The sequence below is a fragment of the Bradysia coprophila genome (genome assembly GCF_014529535.1).
Source record: "Bradysia coprophila strain Holo2 chromosome X unlocalized genomic scaffold, BU_Bcop_v1 contig_173, whole genome shotgun sequence".
Classification (NCBI taxonomy): Eukaryota; Metazoa; Arthropoda; class Insecta; order Diptera; family Sciaridae; genus Bradysia; species Bradysia coprophila.
The window spans coordinates 1,209,775-1,229,697 of NW_023503302.1; the positions used below are offsets into that span (position 1 = coordinate 1,209,775).

Here is a 19,923-nt window from a genome sequence, read left to right on the forward strand (position 1 = left end):
AATACATCGCGAATTAAGTCTAGAATGGGTCTATGTTTTTGTGTTCTTGCTGAATTTTTAATTTCTTACAATTGTTTTCTTAAATACATATTCTCTCGCAGATGCCCTCATAAATTGGTCATTTAGCCAGTTATAAAATTACCGACAACTAACAATTGTGGATTTTTATTGCTTTTCTTACATTATGCTTTCATAAAACTAAATACGTGACTTTTCCAATAAATTTACATTTTACAAACGGTAATCATATCACGATCTATTTATATTTATGAAAACCTGGTATTTCTGTTCCGTTACTTCATTAGTTTCAACATTCGATGATTGCTTCAACAAAATCATTCTTAGTTAAGGCCCGTCATTAGGAAATGACAGACCAGTTTCCCGAAAATGTATGCAAAAATTTATCACAAAAATTCACCGAAAAAATTCAAAGAATCTCACCTCTTATGCTTTCCATTGTATTCGGGCATAGTCTCTTTAGGACGCCAAGGCATATTTGAACACTAAAACACTTTTTACTCGATGAAAAAACAAAAAGTTTTTTTTGTTTTGTCGCGACAAAAACACAGAAAATATTTCGACACAATTGTGACACTCCGCTATTATAAGTACTAGAATGAATGTTTGCTGTGTTCACTTCGGCGGTAAAATATTTTTATTCAAAAAAGTGTCCGACCCTTCAACGATGGTATACATTTATTAAAATTGTAACCTCTCCCACTTCCTTAGTAAGCTAACAAGACTTCGCTGAGTCTAATTATGCCAACTCTTTGAATAAAAATATCGGCTGAGGTCGAATAATTGTCCGCTGAGCTTTAACAAACCTCCGCTGAGCTCTAATAATTCTCCGCTGAGCTTTGACAAACCTCTAATGAGGTCTAATAATTCTCCGCTAGGCTTCAGTAAGAGGCCGTCAGACCTTAGCACGTAGTAGTAAGGCAATGAAGCTAAGCGAACACTCAATAAGCATAAGCGGATACCTAATAATTGTTGCTATGATTTGATAGCTCCACTTAGCTTCGGCAGATCTCCGCTGAGTGTCCGATTAGCTCCATTAAGCCTTCCTAAAACTTCCTTAGGCCTAACGGACACTTCCTGAAGCCTAGCGGAGAATTATTAGAGCTCAGCGGAGGTTTGTGAAAGCTCAGCGAAGAATTATTAGAGCTCAGCGGAGAATTATTCGACCTCAGCCGATATTTTTATTCAAAGAGGTGGCATAATTAGACTTCGCGAAGTCTTGTTAGCTTACTAAAGAGAAACGAACACTTATTTACGCTCAGCGCAGTCTTACGAGAGGCTAAATTTTTAATAAATGCTCTCCCATCGTTGAAAGAATGTCCGCTGAGCTCTCGTAAACCTTTAAAAAAATGGTCGATGAGCATTATTAACTGTATACGCTACCCTTTGTCAACTGTTTCATGATTTTTATAATATGTCCGACACTTTTTTGAATGAAGGTATTTTACCGCCAAAGTGAACACAGCAAACATTCATTCCAGTACTTATAGTAGCGGAGTGTCACAGTTGTGTCGAAATATTTTCTGTGTTTTTGTTGCGACAAAACAAAAAAAAAACTTTTTGTTTTTGCATCGAGTAGAAAGTGTTTAGTGTTCAAATATGCCTTGGCGACCTAAAGAGACTATGCCCGAATACAATGGAAAGTATCAGAGGTGAGCTTCTTTGAAATTTTTCGGTGAATTTTTGTGATAAATTTTTGCATACATTTTCGGGAAACTGGTCTGTCATTTCCTAATGACGGGCCTTAATAAGCACTTGACATGAGAAGCGTGTAACAAACTCAGCGTACAATCACGACAAAGAAGGGTTGAAATTTACTATTTGCAATTGACAACTACTATTTTTAAGTGTTTCTTATGCAAATTACGGTACAATACTAGGGAATCCATCTTTTTACGGAATGGAACGTAGAGGTAGTTTGGTCGATGTTAGGAAATTCGTCCCTTTACGAAATTTAACATAAATGCGGATTGTTCGATCCTAAGGAATTAATCTTTTTACGAAATGTAACGTAAAGGTAGTTTGTTCGATGTTAGAGAATTCGTCTTTTTACGAAATGTAACGTAAAGACGGGTTGTTCGAAACTAGGGAATTAATCCTTTTACGAAATATAACGCAAATGCGTTTAGTAGAATACTTGGGAATTCATCTTTCTACGAAATGAAACGTAAAGGCGGATTGTTCGATCCTAAGAAATTATCCCTTTTACGAAATGTAACGTAAAGATAGTTTGTACGATCTTAGCGAATTCGTCCTTTTACAAAATTTAACGTAAAGGCGGATTGTTAAATCATGAGGTGCCAATAGTCTCTTCCTTTATTTATTTCGTTCTTCTGTTATAGTTGTCAATACCAAAAAGTATAGAGTGCACCTCGTTGCACTAGTTGATGCTTATTGGTCATATCCTAAACTTGGGACTATTGCTGCAAAAATATACTTTATGAAATATGGTGCACATGCACAATATTGTATTTCGTTTCATTAGTTCACTCAAAATTAAACTTCAATTCCTACGGTGTGAATTTTCTTCAAAACTTTAAATCCCCATAGGATTAGGCTAGGTTTGGAGCTTTCCAAATTCACGTTTTGGTGGCCAATTTGACAAAATCTCACAAAATATCGTTGGTTCGCATGGGTAGCTATCATCCCAGCCCTTCGCAAAATGTTGCTTTGGTTTACAATGTTAAAGTTGCTGAACCGCCGTTTATGAATATATATTTACTCCGACATAAAATGATAATTGAGAATTGAGAATTATATTCAAAGTGCTTAGCCAAGACTTTGTCGTTTTTCTTATTAAATTAAATAATAAATTTATCATTCAATATGAAGTAATAAATAAATAAATGGTTAATTTTCCGTACAAAATTCAAAGTTTGTTCATTACGCACATTTTACGCCCGCCTCCCGCTCCCATATACATCTTTCAACCCCCCACGTCTTCTATTACATAAAACGTAATCATCCTCTATATCCCCAGCAAAAGCCTTCAAGCTATTATCCCAAAAACTTATTTAATGAACAATTTCTTATAATAAAATATTGAATAGATCCCCATATATTATTATTTAAACCATAATTTTCCAAAAAGACACATTTCACCATGTTTCATTGTGGAAAGCGATTGAATGTGAGCACAACAAATGTGTGCAAAATTTGGTGCCGTTCCTACTAACATGTCAAAGTGGATATGGATAGGCACACCGTATCACACATGGTTCGAATGCTTAGACGGTGATCGTGTATTATGTATGTGATGTAGTGTATTACATAGATATGTGGATAAATGTATAAAGGGTTTTGCTATACATAGCTTACCATGTAATACGAGAAAAACCCTTTAAAATATGTATGCCATAATTACGATGATGATTCTCTGATACTGAACGTAATGTAATGTTGTGCCGTATAACATTCAAATCAAATGTACATATACCGAACATGTATAACACACAATGTAATATGTGTATTTGTATTATATATAAAATGTAACATATTTGGAATAACAGTTGAAGTACTTGAGGAATAAAGAAAAAAAATTTAGCGGGGCGGTGGAGGATGATGCGGTGGTTAAATTGTATCTTCATCTCACATGGGATAGATGGGTACATTAAAATAAAACAAAAGCGTTGAAATTCGGAATTCCCTTGAGGTAAACAATATGGATGGCAAAAAGTCAACCCTTATCAGTTTCGCTTTTGTTTTCCCAATTCACATAATATTTTCGGATGTTTTGTCTATATTTAAGAAAATGGCGCTTATTTGCAATAATTTTTTTTGTGTTCGTCTTTTTTTTTATCAAAGTATCGTATTTGTTATCGTATAAAATAAATACTTTTTTTAGTAGACACAACGCAAAATTTATCCAATCTATACCACACGTGTGTTACGCTCACGCACAAAAGCCAGATAGAATTTACACTTGTGTCAGTTATATCAACCGCTACCCATATACACATATAAATGTAAATGCTACCGTAAATGTTTTGTAAATTGTGATACAGGTAAACAGCAAAATAGTTTGGTTTTGATGTTTGTAATAGACGTCTCCAGGATAATCCCAGTAATTTGTTAAGACACAAAGTTGCTAACATGCTCAAATGCTAACATGTTCAAAGTGAACTACTGTGACATGTTAGTTATTGTCAGTTAATAATACAGGTAATGACAAAAGATTTAACAGATTTGCAAAACAACATCTTTAATGATGTCGACTAATGAAAGCTTACAAGTATAATGATTCGAACATTTTTGATGATGGTTGGCTTGTGGCATGTTCAATATACTCTAAGCGTGCAAGATGTCAAATGTCTGAGAAATCCGCGTAGAAGCATTTACTTCCTATTTAATCCCAAAATAACTCCAAAAGTGATTTGTCATGAGAACCAAAGTAAAATTTAACTAATTAGGTTTCCTTCGCTATGCGTAGCTGTAGAAAGATCTGTTCAGAAATATTGGCACCAGTATATCCTTCAGGTGGATTAACATATCAAATATAGTTTCTTGTCGCTTCTACTACAAGATAATCAGTATATCAGAATTTTTCGGTTATTAAATGTCTTATGGGCCATCCGTAGTTGCTCAAATCTGTCTAACTTTATGATACAGACGACAATATCCATTTCAAACGTTCTTGACTTGTTTTTGTGTCGAACATTGCCTTAGGGGAGACCTTTACATGATATGTCCACTATTTCATAACATTTTCAACCCATCTACTTGCCCTGTCACACTTTGTCCGATGCATGCCAAATTATCCGATTTCGGGTCGGGTATCCAAAAAAAAGGTTTTTCTAAATTCGCTAGTCAGACGCAATTTCTGTAATTTTTTAAATTCGTTCTCCTGTATCCACACAATGTCTGCATTTTTTACAGCTACCTTTAGAGTGGAAGTTCTTCATGGATTTTAAGTATGTCAAAACTATAAGGGAATTCATGAAGCGGAAGCCTCGTGAATTCCATCTCTACATTGGCGGCAAAAGTTTGTGGTAAGGTTTATCGTTTGTGTATCGCAATCTGAAAATACTAAAACTGAGAGTTTTCGTCCTAGAAATTGATGTTACGAAAGTAATTTTTTGAAAAGATGATATAATGAACGTCAGGCTCTGTATTTTATTCGCATCGCGAGTATGAAGCGATAATATAAAATCCAAATTTTCCGCTTACAATCTTTTCAATTTACTAACTTACCAGACAATGGTGACATCACCACTGAGTAAGTGTGTCATGCATAAATTCATTCATATTTTCATACTTAAAAACGTAATTTCTGGTCTCTCTGGTCTACCGAAGTCAGGTACACAAATCATCGTCTCTTGTAATCACGAATTTCGTTGTACCAAATTCATGAGCGCGCGTAATTCTTTTACGTTGCAAGTTAGTTCAGTGATAGCTGTCAAGTTTCATTGTTCTACCCAAGTCTACTATATGGGTAGCATGGGTAGGTCTGTTAAAAATGTTAAATGATTTACCAGAGAAAGGAAATGAACAATTGCAGCACGATTGTTTAGCATTTCAGAAAATCTTTAGAAGAATGGGGGAAGTGGTGAAATTGTCAGAATCAGAGTCCGGTGCTCTAAAATACCTCGGTAAATGTTTTTAAAATTAAAATTTGATTCACCAAAATTTGAGCTGCAAAGAAAATAAATTTCGAGAAAGAAACCACCAAAAATATATTTCAAGTTGTCCAAGTCTTACACCACATATTGGATTTTAGAGTTGAATAACTTCATACATCCTTTCATACAATTTTTCGTACATTTTTCATCATAATAAAAATATTCAGAATATTGCATCGTTGTAAGTTGCTCAAAATTATTTTCTTTTATCAAATTTCAACTAACGATGACGAAATAGAAACTTATTTACCTTGTAGTATCACCTCACTACGAATATACATATTGGCTCACCAAGGCTCGCCTTACTCGTACTCGACAATAATAAATTTTCGAGACGACACAATGTACTTTTCATGCTTGCGGCCAAAAATGTACGCCATTGCTGCTCGCTGTTTTTCGTATTTTCTGGCCGCAAGCAGGAAAACCACTGTCCTATTTTGATCGGAAATTTGTTGTTTCGATGAATGCGATAAAATCCTCCCCACCGGTTCGCCTAACTACCAATTTAGGCATTTGATTTTCACAGATCCAATTAGTGGCAGTGAACAGGTAACTTTATTTTCCATTTTACAGACAATTCCAATCGAATCGCTAAACAGAAAATAATTTAAATCCAGATTGACAACGTAAATTCAATCAAAAATAATTTATTTTCTCTAAACTTGCGAATTTTCATTCTTACATAAATTCCATTCCCATCATGTACTCAACACATTTCAACAAAATTGCTTATTAAAAACCGGATATGGAATCGTCAACCCAAAAACATTGCAAATTATCATTTATATAAACCAATACAATCGTACTTATTTTATCCCTTTAGGCGCCTGCACTTCTCCATCACAGGTCCCATATTGGAAAAGTAAAGTGCCGTACAAGTGAAATGTTCTCTCTCTCTATCTCTCACTTTTAAAAATTTTCCTAACCAAATCACAAAATCGAACAGTTATTATTATAGTTAGAAGTTTGAAAACATAATACGAACGTTCTAAATCTTTTTGTTATGCATAATATGTATAAATCCCATATCAAATGTTGTGTGGACGATACAGGCTTAGAAATGGAATGAGATATTGATAGTGTTATGTAATATCTACTCATAAATACACAATACACACACATGTATATATATATATACATACCCTGGAAATAACAATAATCTGTTAACGGACAGGAATAGTAGATTGAATTGAAAACGGGCAAAGTTTGATGGAAGTTTATTACGAGGTTGGCATGACAGAGATGTGGAATATTTATATTCTATATACGATATGGGTTCAAATGAATATTTCAATAACAACAATATGGAGTAGTATCCATCAGATAGCGTTGAATATATTGTAAAATTCAATGGATTCAGGTCAAACTAATATTCTTTTTCGCAGATTTAATTTGCATCTCACTTGCAGCGAATTTCGTAAATATTATAGGATAATCCACTCAGTCACTACATTTTAGTATTTGAAAACTTTTGATTTGATAAATGGAACCGCCATTATGATTGCATACATTATTTCTGCTGTACGTAACATATAAAATCCATTCGAAGCAGGGCATATTTTTGGAAGGGTGACACTCTTCTGAAATTTATGGAATTAATGGAATGATTGGGAATAAATGAACTGAGTCACCCCTTGTTATCTTTACAAAGGTATTTTTATTGAGTTTTCTAGAGTTTTCCCCATGAACTGACACTGATGTTGCTATAACTACGATTTACATTCCATAATCAATGATGTTGAATGAGGTGAATTGAGGCAAAATAATATTTATTTCTTCTTAGAAAAACTAGTTTCTAATCAATTTTCCCATTTCAAATATAAATGGAAAATCTGACTTGACCCGAATCAAACCCGTAAAAACATATCCCGTTCGTCTCTAGCAAGTCCTACTGTAGAATTTTCGAAGAGTGTGTATTTTACAGAAATTTAATGCTGCGATCCTGGATTAGCCAATGGGCAAAGTTCCAGGGCGCTGAGAAAGTAGGTCATTGAAAATGTTTTTTTTTTAATATGACGGTAATGAAACCCTGAAATCTTTTTTTTTGTTGGGCGCTGTTAGGTTCATTGCACAGGGCGCTGCAAATACTAGTGCGGACCTGATTATGAGATATCCGTTGATGATCCTCGGGTAGCATGAACAACTACAATAAATCGTTAAATGTATTGAAATGTTGATATGAAACTTATTGCTTACTCTGACGCACCCAACGCATGTTGATTAAAAATAAATAAAATAAAAACGTTTTCGGATAACATCGATTTGGTAATATTTTCAACTGCGTGAAGTTCGTTTGTCCGTTGTGTTTATTTAGTATTTATGTGAACAGTTTTATTAATAATTGTGTATAGATTTAAGCGGAACTTTTTTTTCTCCATAAATTGGAAATTTTATCAAGTTTATCGTTTTAGTCTTAAACTTTTCTTCAGCAAACTTAAATGTTTGCAACGTAAGAAGAGAAATTGGTTAAAGAACATGTATTATAGACAAACAAAATTTTCATCGTATAAGTTAAATTTTCTCATAAAACATATTTTGATCTCCTTGACAAATGATCGAAATATTGTAATTTTCTTCTCTTTTAAATATATTTTCGAATATTTTGAATGAGAAAATAAACTTTTATATGAAAATAATAGAGATGGTTGGAGAATAGAGTTTAAACATTTTTTTTTTCATATACTTTTACATTATGGACGTATTATATACATATATAGCAAAGTCGACTGTATTATGCATGCATAAATTCCACTACATATCTATATACATAACACAAAAAATATATAATATCAAAGAGGTCGTTTTCCAATATTCAAGAAGGATGTTAAGAATATAATCATTTATCATGTTCGGTTGTCAGATTGGGATGGTAATAGCTTTTTTATTATATATCCCCTATGAGAATGTTGTGTATATATAATACATATAGCAAAAAAAATTTTTTTTTACTGTTTCTCTTTCATGGAAAAGTGGTCGAACCCACAATAAAGGATTCGGCGTGGGCATTCAATGTAAGAATTATTATTTTTTAAATATTGGTAATGAGAAATATACAGCTGGCGATACAATGAAATGAAAACACAATGAAATAATTGTTATTTTTACAATCCGTTCTTTTTCTACTGCACACAGCTTTCGCGTGGAATTTCTGTTTCCAGCTTTAAGTAAATTACGAGAAAATTTAATTGCTAAGATTTGTTTTAATTGAAACAGTTCTTTGGTGTGTCGACAATGGCAATAAAAATGAGAGAATTTGCTGCAATTTATTTCAACATGATAAGCTGGCAATTATGCGGTTTTATACCGATTGGACATCGGACAGTTGACGTCGACCTGCACATCAATCAACGACGCTCAACATTTTAATGTATGTACCTCTCATCCGTCATGGTGCACAATTATCCAATTTACTAGTGGTTCCCTCAGTACTTAGATAGTGTGCTTACTTGGATGGGCAGTCGAAAATAATTTTTTCATAGAGATAATGTATGTGCGATCAGTTGTTTTCAGCCCATGGTACTACTGACATATTTTATGACGGATCCAGATGTTTAACAGATATATTTGATAATTAATTTACTGGAAATGCAAGTAAACCCAATGAATATAATAACAAATAGATTGATACTAATGGTATGTCCTGAAAACCGTGTAAATGAAAATTACGAAGTACACAGTACACTGTTGCAATTTATTAGTCTATTTGACATAAGCAATATTCTACCACTATGCTAGGAGCTTTGGTTCAGATCGTTATTGAAATTGATACGATTGGGATATTAATCCAGAATGTTTAAATTTTGCATTTGTATGCACCTAGCGCTCTTTACTAGCAATCTTTCTTATTCAATTCGTGCCCAAACGGAATAAAGTAAAGTACAAAAATAGAGATACGAATAAACCATTCAGTTCACAGTCCTTTAGCATCTGAATTGTATATCTTGACTGTAATATTATTCTCAAAGGAATGCACATGAGCAGCTGCAAGTTTGATATATATACATCTAAAGGTGGGTTTGATCTGTTTGATTAGAATCTATTCAAAGGTTGACAAAGGTACAGAGTGAACAATGGAAAGTGGGTAGCTGGTTGACGAAAAATCGCTTTTCCAAAATGAGTTTACTTTGGGTCTCGTGATATCGATCCGAATATTTTATTGTATTATTATCAACATATTATCAACTTGTGACATGTTTAAGTTTAATTCTGTACAGAACTAAACTTTTTTTGCAGCAGAAATTAAACTACGACTGCGTCAGTGTAGGAAAAAATCGTATAACCAGTTATGATCGTATCAATTTACGTCTATATCCGCCCTTCTATGCTTCACTACATATGAAGTAACTATGTATTATGAACTTCATGTTAACATGCATTGTTAATGATATTTTTGGTATTATTACTGAGATAAGTGCATGCGTGACAAGCGAAAAACCAAACAAATATTTTCATTAACAATTCAATTTCACTCTTTATGAAACAGTGTGCCCAGTTGATCATTAACAGGGAAAATGTGACAATTTTTTTTTTTGCGGAACACAAAAAAAAACCCCGCTTATCATCAAAAGTATTTGAAAGTTTTTCTACCATTTAACGAAATCCACAATAAAAATCGTTTCATTTACATTATTCTGTATTAATTACATTTTTTTGTGTGTGTCCCCAACGCAATAGTCATCATTATGGATTGAAGTAGAATATACTCATCGATAATTGTCAGTGCTTAAATGTATTGTGGACGATTTTTTTTGTTTTCGTTTTTTTTTCATTACTCGTCCCCATCGTATATAAATGTGTGTGGAAAATGCGAATTTCCATAGGGCATCGATATATGGTAGGATTATATGCATAGTATTGAATATTTCATTTCCAATGCATTCGAATAACATTTAAAATATAAAAAAAAATAAAAAATAAAAAATACAATTGATATATACATTATCAAGTAAAATATTAAATTTTCAATTTAATTTGATTTTCGGCCATTTTGTATATATCGTTCAAATTTCACTATTATTTTTTACGATGGATTGTCCAATTACATTTTAACGATTTTTGGCAATCTAATAAAATGGTGTGACACATGTCACACTGTCAGTAATTTTATACAGTAGTTATACGGTAGTTACAGTGACTTGATATATTGAAATGGTCGTGTGGGCAGGCCATAAATGAATAAGAAGTTGATTATGGCTGATAGGGAAATATTGTGTGGGATCTAAAGCTCAAATGTTATAGATTTTCGTATTCTTCTAGTACATTTATACGTTCTACAATACTAATGCCCACTTTTTCTTTTTTGTTATTGTGAACCAACTTCACTGGTATGAAATTTCATAGATATTCACCAAAGTGAAGTTATTTCCGACCCAGTTTCAACACAATTTATTACAAAAACGATTTTTATTCAAAAACGAAACGACACGATGGTAAGCCTAATATATCTATTTTGCTGAACAAATTATTCTTTTCAAATTCTGACAACTTGTCTGTCCCTCTTTTTTTTAAAGTTAATCGACCCATGTTCGTGGAATGTTCGTTTTGACATTTCAGCAGCGTCATTTTAAATTTTCTTCATATATAATCATTCAATTCCGTCGAATTTCACATATAGCAGCTACTGATTAAGATGAGTGTCACGATTTTTACTATTTGACAATAAATTAGATCCGACGACACGAAAGAAAGAAAATTATTCAAAAAAATATGTGTAATATGTGAGCACACTAAGAAGCTAGGGTGGATTCTCAGTAAAGCTCTTAAAATGTCGACATATATAAAATATGAAAATTGATTCTACGAAAACATATGGCAATTTGTTGGACCAGCTGGTATCGATTCCGCTGTAAGAACATTAAAAAAATCCACAGCCGTGGATAGTCGGGACTCACTCTTTTATAAATGTCAGTTGTAAGTATCCCGTCACTGTCTCTAACTTACAGAGTAACTTATTTAATAAGATACAGATCATTGGACTACAATTAATTATATTTATGAATGAGTGAGTAAATGTTATCAACATAAAGTAAATTCTGAATCAAGTACTTCAATTTTGCAGAATAATGCTAAATTTTTGCTCAAAATTTTGTGTGAGAGACAAAATTGAATTTTTTCAATTTTTCTTAGTTTATTTGACAGCTCGCTCTCTCACGGCTCTCTCACGGAGTACTTTTTGTTGAGCGGAGTGAACACTTAAGGAGATTAAATTCTTAAAAGTTCTTAAATTTTTCCATCATTTTATCTAGTAAGACAACATTGCAGTGTAACTGTCGTTTTTTTTACAGCCTTTTCAGTTGTTTTTCATGTCGTTGAGCAATCAGTTTGGAATGAGATCTAACAAACAACCAAATTTAGAAATTTTAAGAAATTAAATTCCTTAAAATAAGCCCTACAGTGTACTGGCATTAGTAAACATGGAACAAAATTCTCCTAAAACTGAATTCTATTGAACCTTGTAGTAGCTTTCTATGACTTTAATTTCCAAATTGGACGTTGTACGATTACAATATTTTTAAGGACATGGACAATATATATATGCTATACATGCTATACCATAAAACAATGTCATTGTTATTTCAATTACGTCACTTTATCATGGAAGTACTCTTCACAGGAAGCGCACTCTGTACGAAGTTCTCTGTTAAAGTAAAATCACATGGGCAAATCTAATCGTCTGTTATATTTCCACTAGTTTGTCATAAAAGGGACACGTTAAATTGAGGAAATTAGGAAATTTAGCACGACTCTATTATATATCCGGGACCTATTTTGAAAATATTTTAATACCATTTATGCTTAACTTCCTTTTTCGGATGGCATCGGATGGTTCTACTTATAAGATTTAATAGAAAATTAGCTAGTTCCATTCAAATGCTATACGTATATACATACAGCTACGGGTGCTTCATTGTTCAAAAATTTCACTTTATGAATCAAATAATTTTTAAGTCAAATGGTAAAAGTTTTCGCTTTTATCAACTCTCGTTAAATTGTTTTTAATAGTTTCTAACATCCGTGCATCTTAATTAAAATAACAAAATCCCTTTTATGCCGGGTCATAATTGCTATCTTACCTATTCAATTCGTTATCGCATTAGACATTTTCATTTAATTTCAACTTCTTGTTCCATGCAATCATAATGCTTCAACAACTTCCATGTAGTTATGACTACATTTAGCGAGTTTATTTGTGAGTATGCATATGTGAAAGAATTGGCATGAACTGACTTGAGTCGCAGCTGAATGTTGGTGGAACAGAATGCACTATAATTGTAGACAAATGTCGTATTGCTTTTTGTTCTGCATGCACACAAAAGTCATGTCACACAAAACTACTACACGTACAAATGAACGGTTTTTCTAATTAAGAAGTTAAAACCCGCATAGCATCATCTCAATGTAAGGAATGCTTATCTGATTTTATTCATGCGATATAATTGATTACTGCTTGCTAATGACGTCCAAAATAATTGATAAGGAGGCATGAGACTCGTGTGAAGAAATGAAACTGAGAAACTGAAAATAAATTTCCAATTAGTGTGGAAATGTTGGAATTTCAAACAGGTCGTCTTATTAAAAGTGTCAAGGTGGTACACTTGCTATGAGTAGTAAAGTAATACTTTTTCGAATAATCGGACACAGTGCATCTGCCAAATATGTTAGCGCATGGCCCATTAATTTGTGAATCCGCAAAAAATCGTTTTTTTTTCGTTCCACGTAAATATTGATTGGAAATTGTAAATGATCCCTCTCAGCGACATTAGGGGTTAAAATATTACAAAATTTGATTGGTACTATATATATGTACGTTATGTGTGAGACTGAGTCAGTTTTAATTTTTTTTTTGTTATATCTATGAAGTATAGAGCCAATGTTTCGGGTTTATTAATTGCAATATAATGGATACGGAAAGTGTTTTGGAAGAGGGACGCTGTAATATCAAATTTAAATTAATTACATCGACATCGGTAGACGCTGTATTCAGTATATGTTTCCACTCAAAATTGATTTAATTTAAATTGGGAAATAAGAAAAGAATTTAACAGAGTTAATAGGAACGGTACATTGTGTACCCTCTTGACTGTATACAATATCATTCTTCTCGCTACATTCACCAATGTAACGACGACTAAAATGAATTCTTTTTACATTTTCAAAGCATATCACCCGAATAATTACATCGTTCTCAAGAAGCAGCAGACTTTATTTGCCAGGGTTCTTATCATTTCTGTCTGTTTAATGGCACCACCAGTATATTATGTGTAGTTCTACGACGACATACTTCAATCGTCGTAAGTATATCAATTATTTGAGTCGCGTGTTATAGCGAAAAGTTTCAATGTATCTGACATCTTAGAGGAATTTAACATACATGGGAGAAATGAGATATTCATCCATTCCACATTCCAGTCGATACTCTCACACCCTAAACTGAAAATAATCGCGAATTCTAGTAATACCTCAGTATTTGCCGTATATATATTGTATTACCAGTCACCACCCTACAGCGGCTTCCCATTGCTAAAATTGAGTTGTTATTTTGTAAATAGGGTTATTGAAACGACACAAATAAACATGCAAAGATCTCTACACGATATTTGCATTAATTTGTATTTGATTAAACAATTAAGTTAGAATTTATGTATAATTCGGGAGTTTATTAATGTTCCCGTTGTATTATTTTGGCTCACTAAATTATGCGGCATATGAGTATACAGAACGTATGCGTTTGTGTAATTTGCGTGTTTTAGATGATTTTATTAGGTCTCATTAATTCATTATGTAAGGAAATTATTTCTTATGTAAGTCAATCAGATTCAAAGGATGTAATCAGACTGACTGACTAACGAAATCAAACAGATGTGATGTCGATTTACACTGTATCGTTACATGTTCTGTATAAATTGAATCGTGTTTTCGAAAACGTCGTCGAAAAAAAGACGGCTTTGCATGTACTGACAATAGAACTGTGTCAAGGTTTCAGCTCTGTTAATTGTATTCAAAATATAATGTGAAGCCTTTAGGTGCGAATCAATTCAATTAGTTTTGTCATCGAAAGCTAAAGAATTGCTTTAATTAACTTAACCTTTTATTCATCCCATACAGCTACGTACTTTGAATGTCTCTATCGGACGATTGAATAAAGATTAAGTGGATTTAAAATTATATTTTCTGTTACCATGATCGAATCTTCGACCATCTGAGCCATGACATCGATAAAAACGAAACACATTTTTGATTTTTGTCACAGAAATAGAAATATTCTTTTGCGAACGTAAAGTAAAATCCCTAAATTAAATTACAGAACCCTCAATACAATTTGATTTCATATATATGTATATATATCGACTATACATCAGCAGACACACACAGAGTAAAATGGAGACTTTTCTATTGCTACACGACCATTAAGACTCAGTATATGTCTCGATTTTGAAAAGAATAATCAAACAATTGCACAATGCTTTATTGCTTCGTCTTCTATTGAATTTAATTTAATTCTGGAGATAGATTTTGTGCAATACGTAAAATACGTTCAATATTTGCGAACACTGATAAAATTCCTAGCATGGTTTCATCGATGAAATTGATTTTTCTAATAAACAATGTTCGTATATATCGAATCTGACTAGGAAAATGAGGTTGAAATTAAGAAAAATATCATCGCTTTATTCATAAAATGCACGTCCGCCTTTTCTTTAATCCAATTCTTGTCCCTTGAGAGTATAGAGTTTGATCGTTGTTTGGTTGTTTAAGTTATAAGTCATGTCGAGAAAACTAATCAGGAAAACGAGAATCGTTAGAAACATACGATTTATTCCACTTAGTAAATTTACAGATTGGAAAGCCAATTTTCTTTTCTGGTATTAATGAGGTTTTCTTGTCATAATTGTGTGTTTTTATACCATCGGCATTTGATTCATACTAGCAATCCGACCATTGATAGGACAATGCCGACATTTTTTGTCATGGTCACAATTTTCCAATACTTTCACTTTTTCGATACCTGCCATCACAAATGCTTTTTTTTCTTTCTTTCTTTCCTCGATCTATTTTAATATTCGGCGACAACATTCCTTGACAACAAGTTTTATTCATTTGTATTTTGGATGTGTCTTTTGTGTATCGAATAACTTAACACGATAACATTTACGAACTTTTCCCTCTATATCGTTTTTGTGTGCTACGGTTTCGGAATCGAAATGTTTTATCTAAAATTCGTCCTGAATTTCAAACTGTGCGTTGTTTATTATTATAAATTTGTTTACTTTACAATATAGACTCATTCGTTTACAAACCGGAAATAATATACGATAAATCATGTCAAGATTTTTCTAGATTACGCTCTCTTGGAAAACCAGTGGTCGAGCAATTTTACTATACACAGCGAATTATTGTTCCATTGCTGGCACCAAAATCGTCGACAGAAAGAAAGAAAAAAATGACCGTGATATGAAATATCTACGAATACATATATAACTTCTAAGACCGCAATTTATGGTGTTTGGGTCACACAGTTCCGAAAGTTGTATAAAAAGTTTTAGTTTGAATTGAACGTAATTTCAAATCTTATGGACAGTGATGTATCACTATAAGAAAACATTCTTTTCCATTCGGTACTGGCTGACAGAGTCGCAGGTAGAGGATAATGTGGAAAGAAAAAGAAACGGTCGCTATTGTTGACGAACGATATCGATTAATTTTGATAATCATAGTTTTAATATATGACTGTTTGTTCGATCGGTCTGTGTGGACGTGGCATCATCGTCGGAATGGGGTTTCAAAATTCAGTTTATTGATGTTGCACATATTTTAAGTGACACGAATTTGTTCCAGGTGTAGTTTATATTGGTTTTGTCAATGCATTTGTAAAAAGCAAAAATCAGAACATCTCGATATACGGTGTCAAAACGAGAATAACGCGAATAAATTCCACCTGATGAATTTAAATGTGTAATACCAGTTGTTCCTGGAAAAACTACTTTCATCAAATTGTAAGAAAACTGGTATCTTCACGGCGAACTCTGATTTTTGGCGGAACGACCCAACAATAGTAACCGTATTTAATACCATTTATATATTCAACAATGTCTTTGATCGAACCTGCTTTCAAACAACAGAATTATATCTTGGTCGTGGATGGAAATGGACGTTTCATTCAAGCCTTGAGATAAATTTGACCTTCTAGCCACTTGACTCACTAAATATTTGATTTTTCGATAAATATCTTCTAGTATTTCTACCAATGCGAAGCATTCGACAGCTCAACCTTACTTCAGAAGCTATAATTAAATATCTAAACGCAGAACAAGCCCCAATTAGCGAATTATAAGAAAAATGAAATTTCATTGATATAAATTTGTATGACGATGTCACTAGCAGTCACTAGAAAAATCATCGTCAGCCTATTGGAAATAAAGCAAAATCATTGACATTTCATTTTTTATATAATTCACTAATTGGACACCTTTTTGCATTTAGTTATTCAATTAATGTTCAATTGATCTTGAACGGAAATATCGCCAAATTGAGGAAAATTATCATTCCACACATTCGCATCAGGGCGTTAACCTTTATGTTACTGACACTAGTTCTATCGCTTTATTTTCTGTTTTACATAATTGAAAAAAAATCCAATCACAAAAAATGCGGCTATTGATCGAACCAATAAGAAATTATTTATAATTGCGAAGAAAAAATTTTATCAGACCATCGATTTTCACAAAATGATAAAAAAAATGTTTTGCTGTAGCATCTGAATGATTTCCAACCGGAAATATTAAAAATAATTATTTTGTAATTCCGGGACATAATCTTTAAGTTTTCGTGCATCATTAATTCATCTCGAAGGCTTTCTGGAAGGCTTTTCATAATAATAACTTGAACAAACATCACATTTTAACTACCGCTCCTAATATTTTGCAGTAAGTTGATTATGCTGCTCGGACGACACTTGATGGATAAATAACTATTTTACCATTTTGATTTGCATGCATCGAATAACAGCATTAATTTTTTAATTAATGAATGAAATTATATTTATTCCTTTCTGTAAAATTTTTCAGCAAAAAAAAGAACGGCTCAATTATATCGTATTTGATGCTAAACTGGAAATTTAATATGCTAATGCTTTTACTAAAAGGGTATTATGTCGTAATAATATAAAGTTTATACCGAATAAATTAAAGCATCAGAAAACTTAAAAACAATCCAGGCTGCAAAAAAAGAGAAATTAAAGTGACAACCGCTATAAGACTGACGTGACATTGTGACTGTTACAGCATAAAATCTTTGGTGCTGATCACTTTTGACGATTAAAAGTATTTTAGCATGTTACCTGAAACCACTGTTCTGAAATAACACACCCATCCAGTTAAACACAAAATTCACCGAAATTCGGATATTGCGGATGTAGCGTGTAAAACAACTTCAGTTATATGCGAAAAAACCGTTGAGTTAGCTGTTCGTATTTCAGTGTCAGATGATGTCTCGCGAGGCTCGCGAGTGTGCGAATATCGTAACTTGGTTATTACAGTGTGACAACTCGTTGCACAGATTGATTTTGATGGCTCACGTTTCCATACTAGGCTAAGGCTCGGAACAGGTCTCATTCAGGTCATACGAAATTGAGTCGAATGTGTCGCATAAATCACGGCAATAAGTCAAATGTGGTATGAGTGTGATACCGTGTCACTAATATGTGAAATGGAAAGCCACACGAGGCGTTTGACTCAATTTCGTAACACCTGAATTAGACCTGTTACGAGCGTTAATACTCGCTCCGCTCGTGCTACAAATTCCGACTTTGTGCAACAGGGTGTACTATTTTCGGAACATTGTCTGAAACATTTTTTTTTATTTTGCCTATTAATAAAAAAATGTCGGTCTTCGGATCTGATACCAAAAATGTCCATCTATCCATCCATAACAATTAATTTATAAGAATTAATTTAACTAAAATTTCAGATAGTCTAAGATCAATAGAAATGAGTAATTTATCGAGTGACGTGATTTACTATCAACATACTGTACACTATTGCACTTAATTAATACACCGAATAGCCCGAACATAATACCAAAAACTTCCAGCTACAAATTTTGTCAACCACCTTCTCTCTCCCCCCCACCCGAAAAAAATCAATATTTATGGCTCTTGTTAACTAATTTTAATAATCATTTATAGTTACGCTTCAGTACGCTGTATCCTGTCTTATAAGCTAAATAATTATTACCACTTTGTTTTGCATGTATATTCATAATTCAAAATTTACGGTTGGCACTTATTGCCCTGACGCAATGTTGAACATTCCACTGTATTTATTTAATTTTTACTACGTCCATAATTTATGTTGGGGATTTATATTATGAAAACCTTTGAGCAGAGAAGCCGTTGTTATGGTTACACTTAAGCGTCTTACTTTAGTGTATATGCTTGAGCTGTAATTACGCAAAAAAAATAATAAAATAAAACTCACTCACCATCGAATGGAAAAAATTATCTTTTGAATGGAAGGCTTTATTGTTTACTTTGTAACGACCATGGATGGGTGCATGTATTTGTGTATAAATGTGTATTGTAAGACACACATAGGTATAATAAATATTGCATAAAAACAACACCCTCCTTTCCTTTTGTCGACATTTTCCAACCCATCATAAAATAATAATTTTCTCTAAAATACACCATATGCCTTCCCTGCCATTACTTTAACAGGAAAATACCTTCTCAATTAAAATGGAATTAATGTTGGCTAAAATTGCTAACGTTTAAGACGTGCGAATGCTTGAAGATAATTAATTCATTATAACTGGCTTGTGCAAAATGGATTTTAATCAGATTATTCATACTATGCTTGTGCAAAACATTTCAATCACATTATGGGTGTATACGTCATAGTCAAAATTGAAGCACACGTATGCATGTTATAGTCGTTTATTTAGCAGCGAAGAAATTATTTGGTTTGAAGTACTTGATGGATGATCAATCTAGTAAATGGTATACACATAATACATCAACACACAATATAAATATCTCAGTCGAATTCTTCTGAATAGAATCTTGACAAGTCATTATTTCATAAGTTGCATTTAGGAATTTATAACAACGTGTCTCCGATACGAAAATGGAAGGAATAAGTAAATTGTGTGGCAAATGTGAAATTTAATTGAAGTGTTCTTAGAAATGCCACTCCAGCGAGTATTCTAATTAAAATTGTGAAATTTCTACAACCGACTGAAACGGAAAGGGAAAAGAAAATCCTTTTGTTTCTGTGTACAATGTCATCTG

The 19,923-nt window shown here is 32.9% G+C and overlaps 1 long non-coding RNA gene across 1 annotated transcript in view; it reads right to left on the minus strand.

Annotated features, from left to right (window-relative positions):
- Nucleotides 1-19,923, minus strand: part of LOC119068379 — a 57,858-nt gene that overhangs the window by 16,971 nt on the left and 20,964 nt on the right. The window lies entirely within an intron of this gene.